This window comes from Triticum aestivum, chromosome 6A, assembly GCF_018294505.1.
Source record: "Triticum aestivum cultivar Chinese Spring chromosome 6A, IWGSC CS RefSeq v2.1, whole genome shotgun sequence".
NCBI classification, from domain to species: domain Eukaryota; kingdom Viridiplantae; phylum Streptophyta; class Magnoliopsida; order Poales; family Poaceae; genus Triticum; species Triticum aestivum.
Genome location: NC_057809.1, coordinates 5222977 through 5241910, shown reverse-complemented (window position 1 = coordinate 5241910; position 18934 = coordinate 5222977). Strand labels below are relative to the sequence as shown.

The 18934-nt window shown below is 44.8% G+C and overlaps 1 pseudogene; it reads left to right on the top strand.

The window, feature by feature from the left end:
* Window positions 1–15336: 15336 nt before the first annotated feature.
* LOC123129249 (uncharacterized) lies at window positions 15337–17079 on the top strand (annotated as a pseudogene).
* Window positions 17080–18934: the final 1855 nt, after the last annotated feature.

The window sequence follows — 18934 nt, the reverse complement described above, 5'->3', positions numbered from 1 at the left end:
ACTTTCTGTAAATGCTATAGCGTGCTATAGCGGAGCTATAGTGGGCTATTTAAAACAGTGCTTTTGCCTCGTCTGATCTGATTGTGTTGCAGCCTTCTTGAGGTTTCACTACTTTTGCGCATGGATGCTTGTCATGGCATTTGCAGAATTAAAATGGTTTTGTCATGGCATTTGCAGAATTAAAATGGTTTGTTCATCATTGCTTATTCAGTTTTACATTAAGGATTTGATACCAGTCTGACTGGTAGTTTCGTGCCTTTCCATAGCCTGATCTAGGTAAAATGTCTGGTGGTGATGCAAAGTGATTCCTCAGGTGCCGTAGTAATTTGAAGAACGAAAATGTGCTATAGCACCCGGGACTACGAACCCCCCCCCTATCTGTCCGTGCAGCCTTGCTCTGAGAATCGTGCTATGCTGTGCTGCTAGTCATTTGGAGTGCGACCATACATAAACAGGCCATTTAACCAAGATAAACACCTGTGCTGCTAGTCTGACGTAGGCAACAGGTACTATGCCTATGCGTAAGCTGGCAGGAGGCCAGTTCGATGAGACAACTCGGCATGTGTAGCTCGCCGTGCTAACTCGTAAATGGTTGTCGCTCACCCTTTAAATTCAACTACACAACCATTGAGCAATGCAAAATAGTTGTACAGCAAAATTTCCATACTGCAGCAGAAAGATTCCACAACGCCTCCCAGGCACTGCGATGTTTTTTACAACCAAAAGATTATAGTCGAAATAAGATAAAGATGAATGGTCACATCTATCAATGTCAGCTATACAGCCTGGTAGCTAGGATGCTCTTTAGCCTGGTGATGCCCGTCTGTGTATAAAAAAAGATACTGCTCGTGCACTTACTGTTCACCTAGTCTGCTAATTAAACTAGTGGTCCAAGGCATGACACCGATCTCAACGATCGGTACTCTGTATGATCGTTTTTGGATCGTTCATGCATGTTAACTGTTTGATGTAGCACTTGTCACTAACATATGTTGTCCAAGAACATCGATCTCTTTCCTCATCACGTGACTTTTCTGTTAGACCAAGCAAGGGCAATAATTAAGATGGAGATAATAATATAACACAAGATTAAACTGTATGCGCAATAGTAGTAGAATTTATGTTATTGTTCAAAAACCACGTGCATGATAGTTGGTAAGTTCTGTGGCATGAATAAGTTTCCAAATGAGGGTGAATAATACTTGCACAAAATACCATTGTGATATATAATTTTACACTTGTTCTATCTAAATTATAGTAGATATATAAACCTAAGATTGCCCGTGTTTATTCCACCACTATAATCATGTGAGGAGCATGATCTAGCGTGCATACAAATACATCCACATGGCAAATCACATATAATAATTGAGATGAAGCATAACACACACAATATTGCATTTATCTGGTTGTGATTGTTCATCCAAGTAATGTTACCTTCTTAACACAGAGGGAGCTACTGTCGAGCCTGGTTGTTTATTGGTACCAATGATGGTAATATATTGAACAGTACAGACTTACATTACCAGTAATTGGCACAACATGCACAAACTTGTTTCTTAGTCATTAATGTAAGAGCATTGCCATATCCTAACCATGTATGAGCATCTTACATTATGACCATTGTACACAACTGTTCCTAAACCACCTTACAACAAGCATTCACAAATGTCTAAATGGTTTGTGGAATCGAACATACAACTGATAAGACCATGTCATTGGTATAGCAAGCAGTTTGATGGTTGATGAGCCATTAACCAGAATCATGGAGCAAAGCTATGCATCAATGCCAATATGGATTATGATCAGCTACAAGATTCAACTAAGTGTGTAGCATGTGGCAAAAAAGAATAGCAAAACCTAAAATATTAACGCGGTGCACAATGCAAATAAGTGTAACCTCAACAACAACTTAATACATATGTCATCTAAAGTCGACAAGACAAACCTTGCAGGATCATTCTTGAGCTCAGGGAATGTGGGAGGCCAGATCATCATAAAAGGATATATATCATTGATAGACATATCATCATTTGTCATCTCATGCACTTTACGAAGTGTGCCGCATTTGATATCCAGAAAGAGTACGCATCGACCCGTTGTCAAGAACACAAATGCAGCATTGTCTCCCACACCTCTTATGTGCACATCAGCAGTATATTCATCATCAAATGTGTGATCTGACATCCTCAAATTAGAAAACTTCTCCCGCAAACATATGATCCCAACCAACAACCAGTTGCCGTTCTTGTGGCGCCAGATGTGAAGTCGAAGCTCTGTCACATGGATGAGATACAAACCGGAAGAATCATTAGTCCGTGACAACACAGTGCGTCTATCACCAAAATCCACCCCTTTTGGGAGCTGAATTGTGGAGAGACATGACGACATCAAATCCAAGACAGTAATATATGTGAAGGACCCGATATATATTTTATTTTGGATAGCCATTGGATATATTTTTGACCCTGGATGGATGAGTTGGCATACGACCGACGTGTGCATGGACCAGACGCCATCTTGCAATACATGAACACGTACAGTAGATTCCATACTCTCCCAGTTGGGCTGCACCAACAAATAGAGGTAGGACAAGCCTTTTCCTTTTTCATCGGAGATAATTCTACTGTAAGCACAGTATGAGCCATCATTGCAGCGGGGAAGTTCTGGGATGATGGCCATGCCCCTAGCGGCGCGCAGAAAGCTTTGCACTTGAAGTGTCTGGTAGGTTCCACAGTTGTACCAGATTAAGACTCTACCGTTCTGGCAATCCATGACGAAACTATTGTGGTAGCTCTCCAGGCTGAAACTTTCACGACGGATGACGGAGGCAAGCTCTGCAGGCTGCGGCAACATCGGAATGAAACGTGGAGCCGTGTGAGCCCTCATCGCCTGGAAGTAGAAGCCGAGGATGCGAGGCGGGTTAAGCTCGTGAAAACGGTGGAGGAACCTATGATCGGAGGCATGGTGGTACCAGCGCTTGCAGACTATGGCGGCGCGGACCAGGTTGGTGGGAGAGCCGACGCGTTTGAGGATCTCGATGAGGAGGTTGTCATCTTCCAGCACGTTGGACGAGGCGTCCGACATTACCGTCTGTCGACTTGCAGCTTGTTGTCCGTGCCTTTGGTTTCGGTTAAGGGCAGAGAGGGGATCGAGCTGTGTATAAAAAAGCCAGGAGTACTAGTCCTAATATGTTACGCCGGGCTTTCCAGCTAATTATTGTCCACCAAGCAATTAGCATAACATTATATTTCTTGCACGGTAGCAGATTATTATTATCTTTTGACCGGGACAGAGGGAATCAGATCGTTTCGTTCCGTCTCTCGAGAGAGACAGGGCGAAACCTAACGCGCCGCCAGCCCAGCCCCCTTGCTTCTCCACCTTCCCATCGCCGCCTGCAGGGCGCGCCGCCAGGTGAAGCCCGGCTGGCGGCGGTGGTGGCGGGGGTCTCCTTCCTCCCCGCCTAATCTGCTGTGTCGCGGGCGCAGCACCTTGGCGGGGACGCCTTGTTCTGGCGCAGGGCGTGGAGGTGGGGCTGCCTATGGTCGCACTGGCGGCGGGATTCGGCGGCTCTGCGGCGGCGGCGTGGCACGGGGCGGCGGCGGCTAGGTCCGGCAAGCAGGCGGTGGCGTACGGATAGATGGGTAGCGTCCGATCTGGGCTCAGATGGGCTTCAGCGGGCCGTGCTTGCTGCTGTCTTGTATCTTCCATGCTCGTCAATCGCAAACAGCTCCTGGGCTAGACCCGTAACACGAGGACGTCGGGGGCTCGCGGTGGTGGCCACTTCCTTCGCCGGAGGTGGTCGGCCAGCTGGTTGTGGCATCACACATCCAGTCCCGGCGCCGAGTGGGAGGCGATGCTACCGGGGAAAACCGTGCTATGACTTCGGTTAGAGCGGGCGATGGCGGCGTTTTCGCGTTGTTATCTTGATGAAGACATCGCCACTGCAGCTACCATGGACTTGCTTGCGTTGCTCTGGGTGAAAACTTAGACCCAGGGTTCTCGGATCGGACGATGGCGACGGTTTAGGCGTCATTCTCCCTCATGGGGGCATTGCTTTTGGAGCAGCGGCCGGATGGAGGGGACAAGCGGTGGAGCGTTTTTCATTTACCACATCAAAGACGACGGATCTCGGCGGCGTGGCGCAGTGGAGATTCGATGTCCGATGCGCGGAGATGGACTCGTGCAGGAGGAGGAGGCTGTCTGGCTTCATGGTGGCGTCGATGGCAGAGAGGCCTGGGAAGGTCGTGCGTTAGTTTTTGCTCCGAAGATGGATTGGTGGAAGATGGCGGCGATGACACATCAAAGTGCGTCGGACTGGTTTGTACCCCAAACCCAATATGTGGCTTGGTTGGGGCCTCCGACTTTACATGTTAGGCATTTGTGTGATGTCAGTTTGGTATTAGGCTCGGACTATTGGCACCCCTTCATGAAGTGGATAGAAGTAGCGACAGATATTGCTCGGATGATGGCTTCAGACTACCTGATGTACTACTTTGTAAGGTCCTTGTGAATAATAAATAAAATGGCTGAATGCATCGTTCAGATGCAGAGACCGAGGCAATCCTCCTTTTCTAAAAAAAAGGTGGCAGAGTATTGTTGTAAGCATCCGCTGCTCTGAAAAAAGCATTTGCATACAACACGGTTGTCGGGTACAGCATCGAAATTCCACTAGATTGATTTCGTCATGAAAGATAGTATGAATGAAATCGAGAGGAAAATTGTGAATCATACATACACGTCTATGGGTAGCAGTGTCTTTGATCTCCTGGCATCCGCTGCTCTGAATCCATGAACCCGCATGCATGCATGCTCTGTTTCTTCATCCTGTTGAATGCATAGCCTATCTTTTCCGGTGAATTTGAGCTGTTGGGTGAACGGGGTGATCCGTGCAGTTCTACACATCCAACACAAAAAGCTCTGGATCAAACTCTTTCTCCATTGGACGAAACGAAATATAGGCCCGCCCATGAGCACGAGCACAGACCCTACCATAATTCCGAGGTGGAGCTGCTCCTGCTCGTGGAGGATGAGGTTGACCACGCTGATCCCGGCAAGGAACTCTGTGCTTGCAAAGATGAGTGGTTTTGTAACAAACTACTAGCGGCAGGGGCGCGCCCTTGGCGCGCCTCCTCTGCGGTACTCTGCGCGCTAATCCTGCTGATGCACTTGTGGACATGTATGCAATCCAAATAAACACCAGTTGTTAAAAAAAGAATAGACAGAAACTGCAGCAGCGGAGCATTCACTCATAAAGCAGAGCAAGCAAAGCAAGGTCATAGGTCTATATTAACAGAGAGGTGGCAGTCTTATAAGGTGGATCACAAAGCACACAATATATGTTTCCTCATTTATTGAACCAAAGCACAAATGGCCACAATGCATCTGACTGGTCTAAGCAGCCAAAAGCCAAAATTCGACCACACATACAGTGTTGCATCAGAAGACCAGAGAGCGAATGTGCCCATTCTTGAAAATCCATAGCCTGGTGCCTTTTTCTGTAAGCATAATAGAGGTGCAGAAACATCCTCTTCTGGACCTGAAATAAAGAATACACAAAAAGGAATAATGAATCGGATATTCTTCGAGGAGCAAGGGACTGGACATTGATATGAAAAATTATTCTATCAACTCGTTATAAAATGGTCAAAGATAATGACTATTCAAAGCTAATACTCGCTTTCAAAATAAATGAGAGTTATAAATACAGTCCTCGTGAATTAACAGTAAAAAAATGTGATTCTCCAAGCAACAAACATTTATAAAATTCAGTAAAAAAAAGAGCATACACAACTAAATAGCATGATCTGGCATAGATATATGATTCTCCAAGAAAATAAACATCACAGAAAATGTGGAACATTTACTTGAGTGTCTAAAAGGTAACCAATCTGGAAGAGCATATGAGAAGAATGAAGAGTTAACTTAGACAAAAGAAATGTGTCATATACACTAAAACTAAAGAATGGAAAAATAGTAATGTGAAAACAGAGGAATAGGGTGCACATCTTAGAAAAACATCAGGATACCGCTCCGGGCGATGTGATCTGCGCATTAATTTTATTAAAAGGAGAAAAGGGGACATACATCGGTCCATACTTAAGAAATACCTGACGCAAAGAACATGGCATGCAGATGCAGAGTGTGTAAGGTGTCCGGGACCTAGCATGTAGCAGGTGGGGGAACATGACCCGATTGTCAACAACGGCGGTGGTGGGGCCGCACCATGCAAGCATGCAGGGACGCGTCCTCTGGTGTGTACGACGTATACGCTGCCCGTGAGCGCGCTGGGCACTTGGACGAAATGTGCAGCGTTGGCGTTCGTGGCCTAGCAAAAATGCTGTAAAAAAGTAAGCCATGCTAGTTTGGCTATGTTGTACATATAGTGTTGGAGATCACTTATGAGCTTTTTATTTATATAATACGTTGATAATGTAAGCGTTTCGTTTGGAATAAAACTAAAGATGTTTTTGGTGTGTATGGATGAACCATGTGATTACCGCGACTACTAACATCAAAATGTTTGCTTTCCTAGCTAAGGCCGCTGCGTTGCTGTACAACATGCATTAACTGAAAACACTCCTGACAATGGAGCGTAACTGCGTTGTGCGGGTACATGCTGTTGCGTTGCGCGTCGTCCTCTCGTCCTCTCGTCTGCGCACGTACCCTGCTTGTGTCAGATTGTGGTGTCAGGTTTGGTCCTTTGAGTACGCATATACGTTTCAGTTTGCTCTCCAACGTTCGGCTATACTCTAACTAGCACGCTTAGCTGATTCGAATCGCGACGGCACGCGCGCCGTTGATGCCCTGCATGCAGCTGCCGCTGCGTTCAGGGATGCATTTCTCATCAGGATACCCAACTCTTAAAAGTAGCCGATGGGAAGACAAAATAAAATGATTTCAGGTAGTTTCGCTGCACCTTAATGTGAATCAGCACAACTCACTACAAAGAAAGATATTTGGACAAAAGTAGGTCAGAGCCGCATGCTTGTGAATAATTTCCAGAACCAATAGCCCTTGGTAGTTGTAGAACTTAGAACACACAAAAACCAACCTGAACACTATTCAGTTTTCAATTGATATGGTGAAATATATATGTTGCACAAATGCCTCAGGAAGAACAATTGTATGCATATTAACATGTTCCTTGCGTGTGATTTGCGTCATCCTTCAAGTGAAACACTTGAATTTGCAAACGACATTGAATCCTGGATCGATTGACAACTAACAATAATATCAGACTATACTGTTCACATCAAGAAAGGGTTTTCCCAACACCTTGCAGACCTGCCCTCCCCACCCATCAGTTGTACAAGTTCATCATTCACACTCTGCATCATTCAACTCTTCGGTCTTCCAGAGGTAGAAGTACATATATTAGATTGGTATAAGACCACACTCAGTCAGTCCAAAATAATAGATGAACTACTCAACTAAGGTTACTATGGGCTGCTTGTCTTGAAGCTCAGATTCTACCTTCTGTAAATGTTGTTGTTCGCATAGTCTCACGACAGTTGACACTTGAGCATTCCCATGTCTACAAATCCTATGCTAATTATGAAACAATCATGCTCAGAGAAGCAAGAAGAGCGACATTAACACTGAAAAAATAAACATCTGCACAGAAACTATGGTTGGCACTTAATAATCAGTCATCTAAATGATGTTTCATTTAACTTTGCAGTAGTAAACGACTACCAAAGGGCAAAGGCATTTGACGAAAGGCCGCCGAAACCATAGTTAATTACTCATATAAATTACCCGATAATGCACTTAAATTTGCATACTAAGAGGACAGAACGCAATGCATTACTCCAGAGCACGGTTAATTACTCATATATATTATGCGATGGTGCACTTAACTTTGAATACTAAGAGGACAAGAACGAAATGCAGCATTACTAAAGGCAATCCACGAAACTACAGTTGGACAAGCAACTAAGTTGATTAGATTTCTAGCAAGCGCAAGTACAAGAAATGCTGGAAAGCCTTCAATTCAAACATATATGAAGAGAGATAGTGAGTAGTACTGCAGAAAACTGTTCCTTGTTGAGCCGAGATCTCAAAAGATGAAAGAACACCAAACCAGCCTGAGTGTTGTTCTTGATGCTAAGCATGAGCACGAACAAGGGCCCCGTGCTGAACTCCTCCTCCTTCCCATGCTGCCACAACAGGAAGAGAGAAGCAACGACCTTGTCAGTAGATGTGATGAGAAAGCATGTGGCTCTAAGTTGTGGGAGTTGTCTACCTCACCATCTGTTTGACGGCTAGCTGATGGAGCAAAGACCGGAGAAGTACACATGGAACAAATCAAATCCATCTGAACCCAACCTTTTTCCGCTTTCCACCAGCACGGGGAAATTCGACCACACATACAGTGTTGCATCAGAAGACCAGAGAGCGAATGTGCCCATTCTTGAAAATCCATAGCCTGGTGCCTTTTTCTGTAAGCATAATAGAGGTGCAGAAACATCCTCTTCCGGACCTGAAATAAAGAATACACAAAAAGGAATAATGAATCGGATATTCTTCGAGGAGCAAGGGACTGGACATTGATATGAAAAATTATTCTATCAACTCGTTATAAAATGGTCAAAGATAATGACTATTCAAAGCTAATACTCGCTTTCAAAATAAATGAGAGTTATAAATACAGTCCTCGTGAATTAACAGTAAAAAAATGTGATTCTCCAAGCAACAAACATTTATAAAATTCAGTAAAAAAAAGAGCATACACAACTAAATAGCATGATCTGGCATAGATATATGATTCTCCAAGAAAATAAACATCACAGAAAATGTGGAACATTTACTTGAGTGTCTAAAAGGTAACCAATCTGGAAGAGCATATGAGAAGAATGAAGAGTTAACTTAGACAAAAGAAATGTGTCATATACACTAAAACTAAAGAATGGAAAAATAGTAATGTGAAAACAGAGGAATAGGGTGCACATCTTAGAAAAACATCAGGATACCGCTCTGGGCGATGTGATCTGCGCATTAATTTTGTTAAAAGGAGAAAAGGGGACATACATCGGTCCATACTTAAGAAATACCTGACGCAAAGAACATGGCATGCAGATGCAGAGTGTGTAAGGTGTCCGGGACCTGACATGTAGCAGGTGGGGGAACATGACCCGATTGTCAACAACGGCGGTGGTGGGGCCGCACCATGCAAGCATGCAGGGACGCGTCCTCTGGTGTGTACGACGGATACGCTGCCCGTGAGGGCGCTGGGCACTTGGACGAAATGTGCAGCGTTGGCGTTCGTGGCCTAGCAAAAATGCAGTAAAAAAGTAAGCCATGCTAGTTTGGCTATGTTGTAGATATAGTGTTGGAGATCACTTATGAGCTTTTTATTTATATAATACGTTGATAATGTAAGCGTTTCGTTTGGAATAAAACTAAAGATGTTTTTGGTGTTTATGGATGAACCATGTGATTACCGCGACTACTAAAAAACATCAAAATGTTTGCTTTCCTAGCTAAGGCCGCTGCGTTGCTGTACAACATGCATTAACTGAAAACACTCCTGACAATGGAGCGTAACTGCGTTGTGGGGGTACATGCTGTTGCGTTGCGCGTCGTCCTCTCGTCCTCTCGTCTGCGCACGTACCCTGCTTGTGTCAGATTGTGGTGTCAGGTTTGGTCCTTTGAGTACGCATATACATTTCAGTTTGCTCTCCAACGTTCGGCTATACTCTAACTAGCACGCTTAGCTGATTCGAATCGCGACGGCACGCGCGCCGTTGATGCCCTGCATGCAGCTGCCGCTGTGTTCAGGGATGCATTTCTCATCAGGATACCCAACTCTTAAAAGTAGCCGATGGGAAGACAAAATAAAATGATTTCAGGTAGTTTCGCTGCACCTTAATGTGAATCAGCACAACTCACTACAAAGAAAGATATTTGGACAAAAGTAGGTCAGAGCCGCATGCTTGTGAATAATTTCCAGAACCAATAGCCCTTGGTAGTTGTAGAACTTAGAACACACAAAAACCAACCTGCACACCATTCAGTTTTCAATTGATATGGTGAAATATATATGTTGCACAAATGACTCAGGAAGAACAATTGTATGCATATTAACATGTTCCTTGCGTGTGATTTGCGTCATCCTTCAAGTGAAACACTTGAATTTGCAAACGACATTGAATCCTGGATCGATTGACAACTAACAATAATATCAGACTATACTGTTCACATCAAGAAAGGGTTTTCCCAACACCTTGCAGACCTGCCCTCCCCACCCATCAGTTGTACAAGTTCATCATTCACACTCTGCATCATTCAACTCTTCGGTCTTCCAGAGGTAGAAGTACATATATTAGATTGGTATAAGACCACACTCAGTCAGTCCAAAATAATAGATGAACTACTCAACTAAGGTTACTATGGGCTGCTTGTCTTGAAGCTCAGATTCTACCTTCTGTAAATGTTGTTGTTCGCATAGTCTCATGACAGTTGACACTTGAGCATTCCCATGTCTACAAATCCTATGCTAATTATGAAACAATCATGCTCAGAGAAGCAAGAAGAGCGACATTAACACTGAAAAAATAAACAGCTGCACAGAAACTATGGTTGGCACTTAATAATCAGTCATCTAAATGATGTTTCATTTAACTTTGCAGTAGTAAACGACTACCAAAGGGCAAAGGCATTTGACGAAAGGCCGCCGAAACCATAGTTAATTACTCATATAAATTACCCGATAATGCACTTAAATTTGCATACTAAGAGGACAGAACGCAATGCATTACTCCAGAGCACGGTTAATTACTCATATATATTATGCGATGGTGCACTTAACTTTGAATACTAAGAGGACAAGAACGAAATGCAGCATTACTAAAGGCAATCCACGAAACTACAGTTGGACAAGCAACTAAGTTGATTAGATTTCTAGCAAGCGCAAGTACAAGAAATGCTGGAAAGCCTTCAATTCAAACATATATGAAGAGAGATAGTGAGTAGTACTGCAGAAAACTGTTCCTTGCTGAGCCGAGATCTCAAAAGATGAAAGAACACCAAACCAGCCTGAGTGTTGTTCTTGATGCTAAGCATGAGCACGAACAAGGGCCCCGTGCTGAACTCCTCCTCCTTCCCATGCTGCCACAACAGGAAGAGAGAAGCAACGACCTTGTTAGTAGATGTGATGAGAAAGCATGTGGCTCTAAGTTGTGGGAGTTGTCTACCTCACCATCTGTTTGACGGCTGGCTGATGGAGCAAAGACCGGAGAAGTACACATGGAACAAATCAAATCCATCTGAACCCAACCTTTTTCCGCTTTCCACCAGCACGGGGAAATTCTCTGTCTGAGACAGGATTTTCAGCACCCGGGTGCCTCTACACCCTCTATGAACAGTAAATTCAAAAAAATCAAAAACTTTCGGACATCGAACATCATGAAGCTTTTGATGATCTTGCAAAGTTTTAGCTAAAAATAACATTCGAAGAGCACTCAAATAAAAAAACAAAATCATTGTTCAAAGTTTATGTACATTTTTTAGCAGTGATTTTGTTATTTTTGGTGAGGGCTCCACGAAGGTTATTTGTTGCTGAAACTTTGCAGGAACATCAAACTTTTGATAATATTTGATCCCTTAAAGTTTCAGATTTTTTTGATTTTTTTCAGTTTGTTTTCAATTTACTGTTCATAGAGGGTGTAGGGGCACCCGCGAGCTGTTAGAAATTTCTCTTTCTATTATCAAACAACATCAGGAAGTTTACAACCTGAGACTGAAAAAACATGCCATGCTAAGCCGCAAAATGCTATCTGCTCTAATCGTCATGCCAAAATAGAAACAAGACACAAAGTAGTAGTATTCCGTCAAACAGAACAAAACGAAGTAGCTACATGCTAAAGGAGAGGAGGCTGCCGGGTACTCACAGCGGCATGAAGTTGTAGCTGTTGTCGCTGTCACACTGGTGGCCTTGGAGCCGTGCCGCGGCACGACCGGCGCCATCCTCGCCTCTCCGACGGTACCAGAGACGGGGATGGGCGCTGCGTCCGGGTCAGGACCAGCTCTCATCCAGCAACCGCCACCGCCGCGCGTTGATACATATGCAGAACTTCACCCAATAAATACTGCAAGACTCACTTTATTTATTCTAATGCTCCAACATGAACATGTGCAGACCTTCAAGTAGTGACCTTCCTGCAGGAAAAATTATAGCAAAGTAAATAGCTAACTATGTTATCACACTTAATTAGCATCAACTTGATTCCTTCTTAAAGTAAATCCTATGCAATCTTGAAAATCTTGTACTTCCAAATCTGTGCGCCAAAGGTCAATCCAGTACAAATTTGCTGAATTTACCAATAAAGTGACAGAATGCACTACATTGCAGGTTTTAAGAATACATTCATCTGAACAAATGTCTAGCCATGAATACAATTATCTTCCAACTTATAATAACTAGCCATAAATTCAATTATCTGGACAAATTAACAAAATGGCAGAGAGATGTACCATATTTGAGCTTGAGCTAAGCTCCTTAATAGTATCACATAAGCATCCACCAAGCACTTCTCATAACCAAACCAGAGTCCCTGCCATTCCTTAATTTCCTCTATGAGGTTTGACAATTAGGAAACGAGTTAGCCACGGAAATCACTCACGATAAGAAACACATCACGTTAAGGAGAAATTCAGAAACCTCTCAGCCAAACTGACAACTGACTTGGTAGCATGTCATAAACGGAAGTCAGAAACTTATGAGACAGATGTGGCACTGCGCAAAGATCATCTCACGTTTTAAAAGCGTACAAATACTTAATTAAGCAGGAAGCAGGCCATAGATATGCACGGGTTTTATCTACAGGACCAAACTACCATAGAGACGAAATCCAAACAAAGATCATGCATGCTAACAGGCTGGCCGCACCAATACATTATCTCGTAGATTTTTCGGCAAACACAAACCGAGCAAGGCATTAGCTCATAGACTTTTCAGCAAACACAAATCGAGCGATGCATCAAAAAGAAACCCAACCTTCATAGTTAACAGCACAGAGATCCCAAGAACTAAGAGAGAACTGTGAGTTCGTACACGAGAAAAAACAAGATGAAACGTTTAATGGATCAGCTCATAGAACTTTCATCAAACAGGAGACGAGCAAGGTGATGAAGAAAAATCTCACCTTAGGCAAGGTCTGGGGTGTTGCTGTGCAAGTAGAATAACAGCCGGGAGATGAGGAAAAGAGGAAGAGACAGCTCACATGTGCCGCCGTTTTCTCCATGAATTTGGAGCTGCACTTGCCTCTGGGTTGGGGCTTGACCAGGAGGGGTCCCTCTAATGACACTGCTGCCCTCACTGCATCGCATCCATCATCCTGCGGCCTGCCTTACCCTTGTGCGCCCCTCCAACTTGCCTGAATGGGAGAGATTAGAGGAGGGACAACAGTAAGAAAGAGCTCATTGGAAGAAGAAATGGGGAGGAGGAAGGTTCACCTCAAGGAAGGCGATGGCGGCAACTTCGCACACGGCTCAGTCTCCTTGTCCATCTCTGCGCCCCGCGTGTGGAGGAGCAAGGATGTACACGGCGCCGTGGACTGCTCCTCCTCCTTCTCCTCGTCCGTCTGCACGTCCCAGAGCCGAGGGGACGGCGTCGCAAGGTAAATACATTCAGCTGGGGCGTGAGATGCAGTTGCTTTGGGTAGTATCTGGGGCGTGAGAACACAGTTAAATGCTGCTTGATTTTTAGAGCTGGTACACTACCCAAGGCTTGAAGGCGCCCTTGATGCATCATTGTTGTGCTTCTGTATTTACCTTGCAACCAGCTCTAAAAATCAAGCAGCATTTAACTGTAAAACTTTTCTATGAAAACTTTTCAACCTAGCTAGATTCTTTTGGATGGATGGATCTTATTTTCCTCAACCACTGTAAAACTTTTATTGCGGTAATATTTCCAAGAGATAAAGTCAATGGAAAATTTCATACGAAATATTCCATAGAGACTTTTTAAAGGAAGAACAAATTGTCCTCACAATACAACAAATAATCCATGATAGCAATACCGCCAAGGATTTCCATCCTCCAATTTTTCTATGAAAATCTTTTTAGTCAAACAAGCCCTAGAAGTGGGGAGGGAGGCACCACATGGGAACATGATGGCCACCCTTAATGTAGTATCGTACTGACAGGATGCGCTCCATGTTATCACCACCTTCATCAAAGCTTTGGTCTTTCCTATGGAATAGTAGTTCACCATATTATGATTTTGTGTGGTATTCTTCCTCGAACTCTTGGTGCTCTTTGCTAACTCCAGAGTGATGGTTCGAGTAGTATATGTGGTTTCTTTCTACATGTCCCCGGCCACCAGCCGGCATTTGCACCACCTTGGAGGAGCATAGTTGCCCCAAGAACAACGCGCAATCACCCAAGCTACCCACCTCCTCCCACTTATATTTGCGTGCGTCATCATCAACATTTGTGACTTGGAACACTTTAAAGAAAGGCTTGCAGTTTCGCAACCATCGACTCATAACTGCCACCGCCAGCTTACCATTGAACTCACATATGTATGAGGCTTTGTCCAAGAACCAACTCGTACAAATAGGATCACCGCCCCTTTGGATGTCCATGGGGTAGGCGGCAGTAACTATCGGTGCACCATCTTCATCAACATCAATGTCAAACGTGTATAATGTCTTGCTATGTGCTAGGCCGTAAAGCTCCCCGCGGTAAAACGCGACATCCCGAACAGGCTCCATGTCACATCCTTGTATTGTCCATCCATCCAGACAGCCAATCTTACATAGTGCAATCTTGCACCCAGCAGTCATGGCGACAAGAATGCAGCCACCTGAAGTGGGAACATCAGAAAAGATTATTTTTCAGATGAAGTCTATTCCATTATGGTCAGTCAATCGAAAATTCCGCTGCTTCTCGGACAGTGGCACCTCGACGCCAGAGAAGAGATTCACAATCAGGAACATGGTCGATCCTTCTACCGCGCCCATCCATCCTCCGTCATAGTCGGAACTTGAACTTTCAATAGCCGCGATCCATCCACCGTCGTACGATCCGATGAACTGCATGTTGCGCAGCTTGCTTGGGATTGGAACCTGAAGGACCACACCTTCCTCGGGGCAGTAAATTAGGCGCTTCTCGGTGACAATGCCCCGGTCCACAGGTGAGAGGACCAGCAGAGGGACCGCCGGCGGCGTTGGGTGCTGCAACGCGGCAGCGCGCCATGACCCGCATACGCCGGTGAAGCGTACACGGCCGAGCGGCGAGGCGACTCTCCCCCGGACCATGTTGAGGAGGTCGTCGGAGAGGTTTGACCAATCCACTGCCGAGGGCGAGCACCGTTCTTGTTTCGTGCCCATGGTGCCGTCGCGTCCTTGCAGTTGCAGGCCGATCTATGCAGTAATTTATCTAGTTATAGTATAAAGTCACGTAGAGTCCTAAATAAAGTTGTAAACTGGACTGGTGGTTGTACGAGTCCGGCAGGGCGTTGGACGTGGCACAATACGTACGAGATAATCAGAAAAAAGATTTCGTTCCATCGTCTAGCTACGAGTCGCTACGTGCGCCAAACGCCGAAGTACATCGATCACGTACTACTGTAGCCAACCAATAATCAACTAAGCTGCTTGTTCGGCTAGCTTGCACGTACATACAGATAGAGGATCGACAATGTGTCAACGTCACGGACTAGATCGGGACGTCTCCGGCCGAATCTCTAGTTACCAAACAATTACGGAAACCCAAGTCATACCAAAATATCCCATAATCCTACTTATATTAACTAGGATGCACATCTATGATCTGGGCTAATTATACAGCATCGATCTCGGTACGCAACCGGATCTCGCCCTGTACTGAGCTCCCTCCTAGAGCCACCTATAGAGGCATCGACCATGGCAGGCAGCGGCGCCAAGTCAAGCTGCAAGACGGCGGAGGCAGAAGGCAGCGTCAATGTCGTTGGACGTGCTGGTGGACATTGCGGTGCGCACCGACCCGGCCACCCTCGTGCGCTGTGCCGCCACGTGCATGGACCGCGTCAAGGAATACATCAGCCTCCACGGCCCCCTCTGCCTCCAGCAGGGAGACCGCTTCGTGCTCCCCCTCCTACGCGGCAATCTGATCTACCAGTCCCACGGCTAGCCCAAGCCCGAGGAGGAGCTGTTTCTGGTGGACACCAGTGTGCCGGATGCCACCAAGCTGCGCACGGCTAGCCGCGGAGGCTTTCCCCTCTCGTCACGCGATGGTCTTGTCCTCTCCCGTGTAGGCTTGGCACAAGAGCTCCGCGTGTGCGACCCGGCCACCGGCAGGAGTCTCACCCTACCATCCGAACAGGCGTTCCCAAGAACGACTGGGGTAAATTATGTCGTGCTCGTCCGTGGCGATGATAAGGGGGCCACCTCCATTGGCCGGCATTTTCAAGTGGTCAAGGCATATCTAGAGATGTCACAGTACAGCGGCAACCTGCAGCTCCAGACCTTCTCATCGGAGCATGGCGTGTGGGGCCTCTACACCAACAACTATCTACCTAACCTATTTGGCAACCACTTGCAACAAAGCCTCGGCAAGGCCCTGGTCACCGGCGGCACTGTCCACTGGTTGTGCCAGACTGACACCGGGTCCTATGTCCTGAAGCTCCGTGTCAGAGCGGCAAAGGTGATGGCGAGGATGCTCCCAAAAGGGTTCCCACACCACGAACAACACCAAAAACTTCTAGCAACATCGTCGGCGGGTCGGGATGTGCTTGTGCTCGTCGCTGAAGAGGACAAGATATCGGCATGGGCACAATCAAAGCATACAGGCAAGTGGCAGCAACGGCCACATGTGGTGATCAACATGACGGAGAAAATTTCGCGGTTCCTTGAGAAGGCAGGCGGTAGTTGCATTCCGCCGACGAACCCAGTCCAATTCAAGCTAATCTGGTTTGGCGAGAAGAGCGGTACCGTGCTCATCGACACATGCCGTGGTTTCTTTTGGCTCGACCTGCAGTCTATGGAGATCGTGAGGTGGTTCTTGGATCATAGGATCCCATACACTACCCATAATATCCCCTATGAGATGAGTTTGACGGCTTGGGTTCCAACATTCAGTAGCACTTTGTGATTAATTCGTTCATGTTCTTGTTCCATTCTCAACTTCATTATCAACTATAGAAGCACACATGTACGATTTTGTTGAGCAAATAATATAATTTTACAAGTTTTATTTGCCAATTAGTGAGGAAATTGATGTCCCATCATAATATACCTCTGATTTTGCTAGTTTTATCTGTACTTGTGCAAGCATTTTGTCTTCTTTCATCTGAATTGAGATGTCCTCCAATTTTCGCTTGAACCACTGCATGCTGAAGATTCATGAAATGAATGTAGACGCATCATGATTTTGCATAATTCCTACCCGACGGGTTCTGTGACTTTTTTTAGAAAAGGGACGGGTTCTTTGACTGGTCGTTGGATGTCGTCGCCTAGGAAGGGAAAGGACTGACCGCTTGCTGCTGCACTAAGTCGCTGCTGGTCAAGACCTCCAGGTATATATGGAGCAAGCATAATTCGTTGCTGATTATGGTGGTAAGCTGTGATCTGCATATGGTTATTTTATTAAACTGGTGCTGGTTTATGATGACAATTCCATGTTAATTCTACGATTTGGTCGGTTTATGGTAAGGAAGTGTTGGTTTATTATTTCTTAGATACACGTGTTTCGCGATCGACATCACGATCAGGTTTATGCCTAACCCACCCATTGGGTCAGAATATATCATTGGGCTATATTGTGTACCAGAAAATCATATATTTCACACGGTCAGTCATCCTTGGTTTTCAAAAGAATTGCTATATTCTTTTTGTGTGCTTCAGAGTAACCGAGCAGAGAAAACATAATGCTATAAAGTATTCTCTCTGTCCCAATGTTATTTCGGGAAAGAGGGAGTATCATAATACTAGTTTGTCATGGTAACGAAATATGATTTGTATGGTGTTCTCAACAAAGTCCATGAGACAGAGACGCCTATTATGGTGCAGAGCGGCCTTCACAATACTGTTACGTGCACTTGGTTTATTTTTTGAAATCAAATTTTCTTTTATTTCACTAGGCTACTGATATAAAAATTGTCATATGCCCCGTCACGTAAACGAGGGCATCTATTTGTTCTAATTAATGAAGGGATATGAAGATATGTAAGCTATATAGCTGTAACGAATGTCTTGCTTTATCTTTTGATTGAAGGGAATATTAGCTCTGTCTTTTTTTTCTGAATGAATATTCGCTGTGTCTTTGTTCACAGGAGAGGACTAACTTGCATATTGTAGCCAGTTTGGAGCACATCAGAAGCTAGTTATACTCTGTACCGGACTAGGACATAGTATAGTATCAATGAATCATTACTGTTTGGGACCTGTATATGTAGGGAAGAAGAAGTGTATATGATGAGTAATCTGCTTCTGCTGCAGGCTTGTGGTTCCACTCTTTCTGCAGGTTGATGCTTGTTATGGCATTTGCAGAAGCCACTCTGTAAAATAACAAGAACAAGAACACCGACACTAGTTGAAAACCTAAGCTTGGTTCGCTGCAGATCTCAAGATAGTGGTCAGAAAAGTGAAAGCTAAGGATGTAGAGTCCAATTAGCTTAGGTGTTATTGAATGCATGTACATGGCAAAGCTGGCATTTAGGTTCTGGAAATGCATGCTTCAGACAAATGACAAAAGATGTACTCCCTCCGTTTCTAAATACGGAGTATAAGCCCTTTTAGAGATTCCAATATAGACTACATATGGATGTATATAGACGTATTTTAAAGTGTAGATTCACTCATTTTGCTCCGTATGTACTAGTGTACACTCCCTCCGTTCTAAAATGAGTGTCTCAACTTTGTGATTATCAGCAGATAGTAGATACACAAGCAAGTCAAAACATGAACGATAAGACATAACACACGCAACCAGCAGGAAAGCAAGTAAA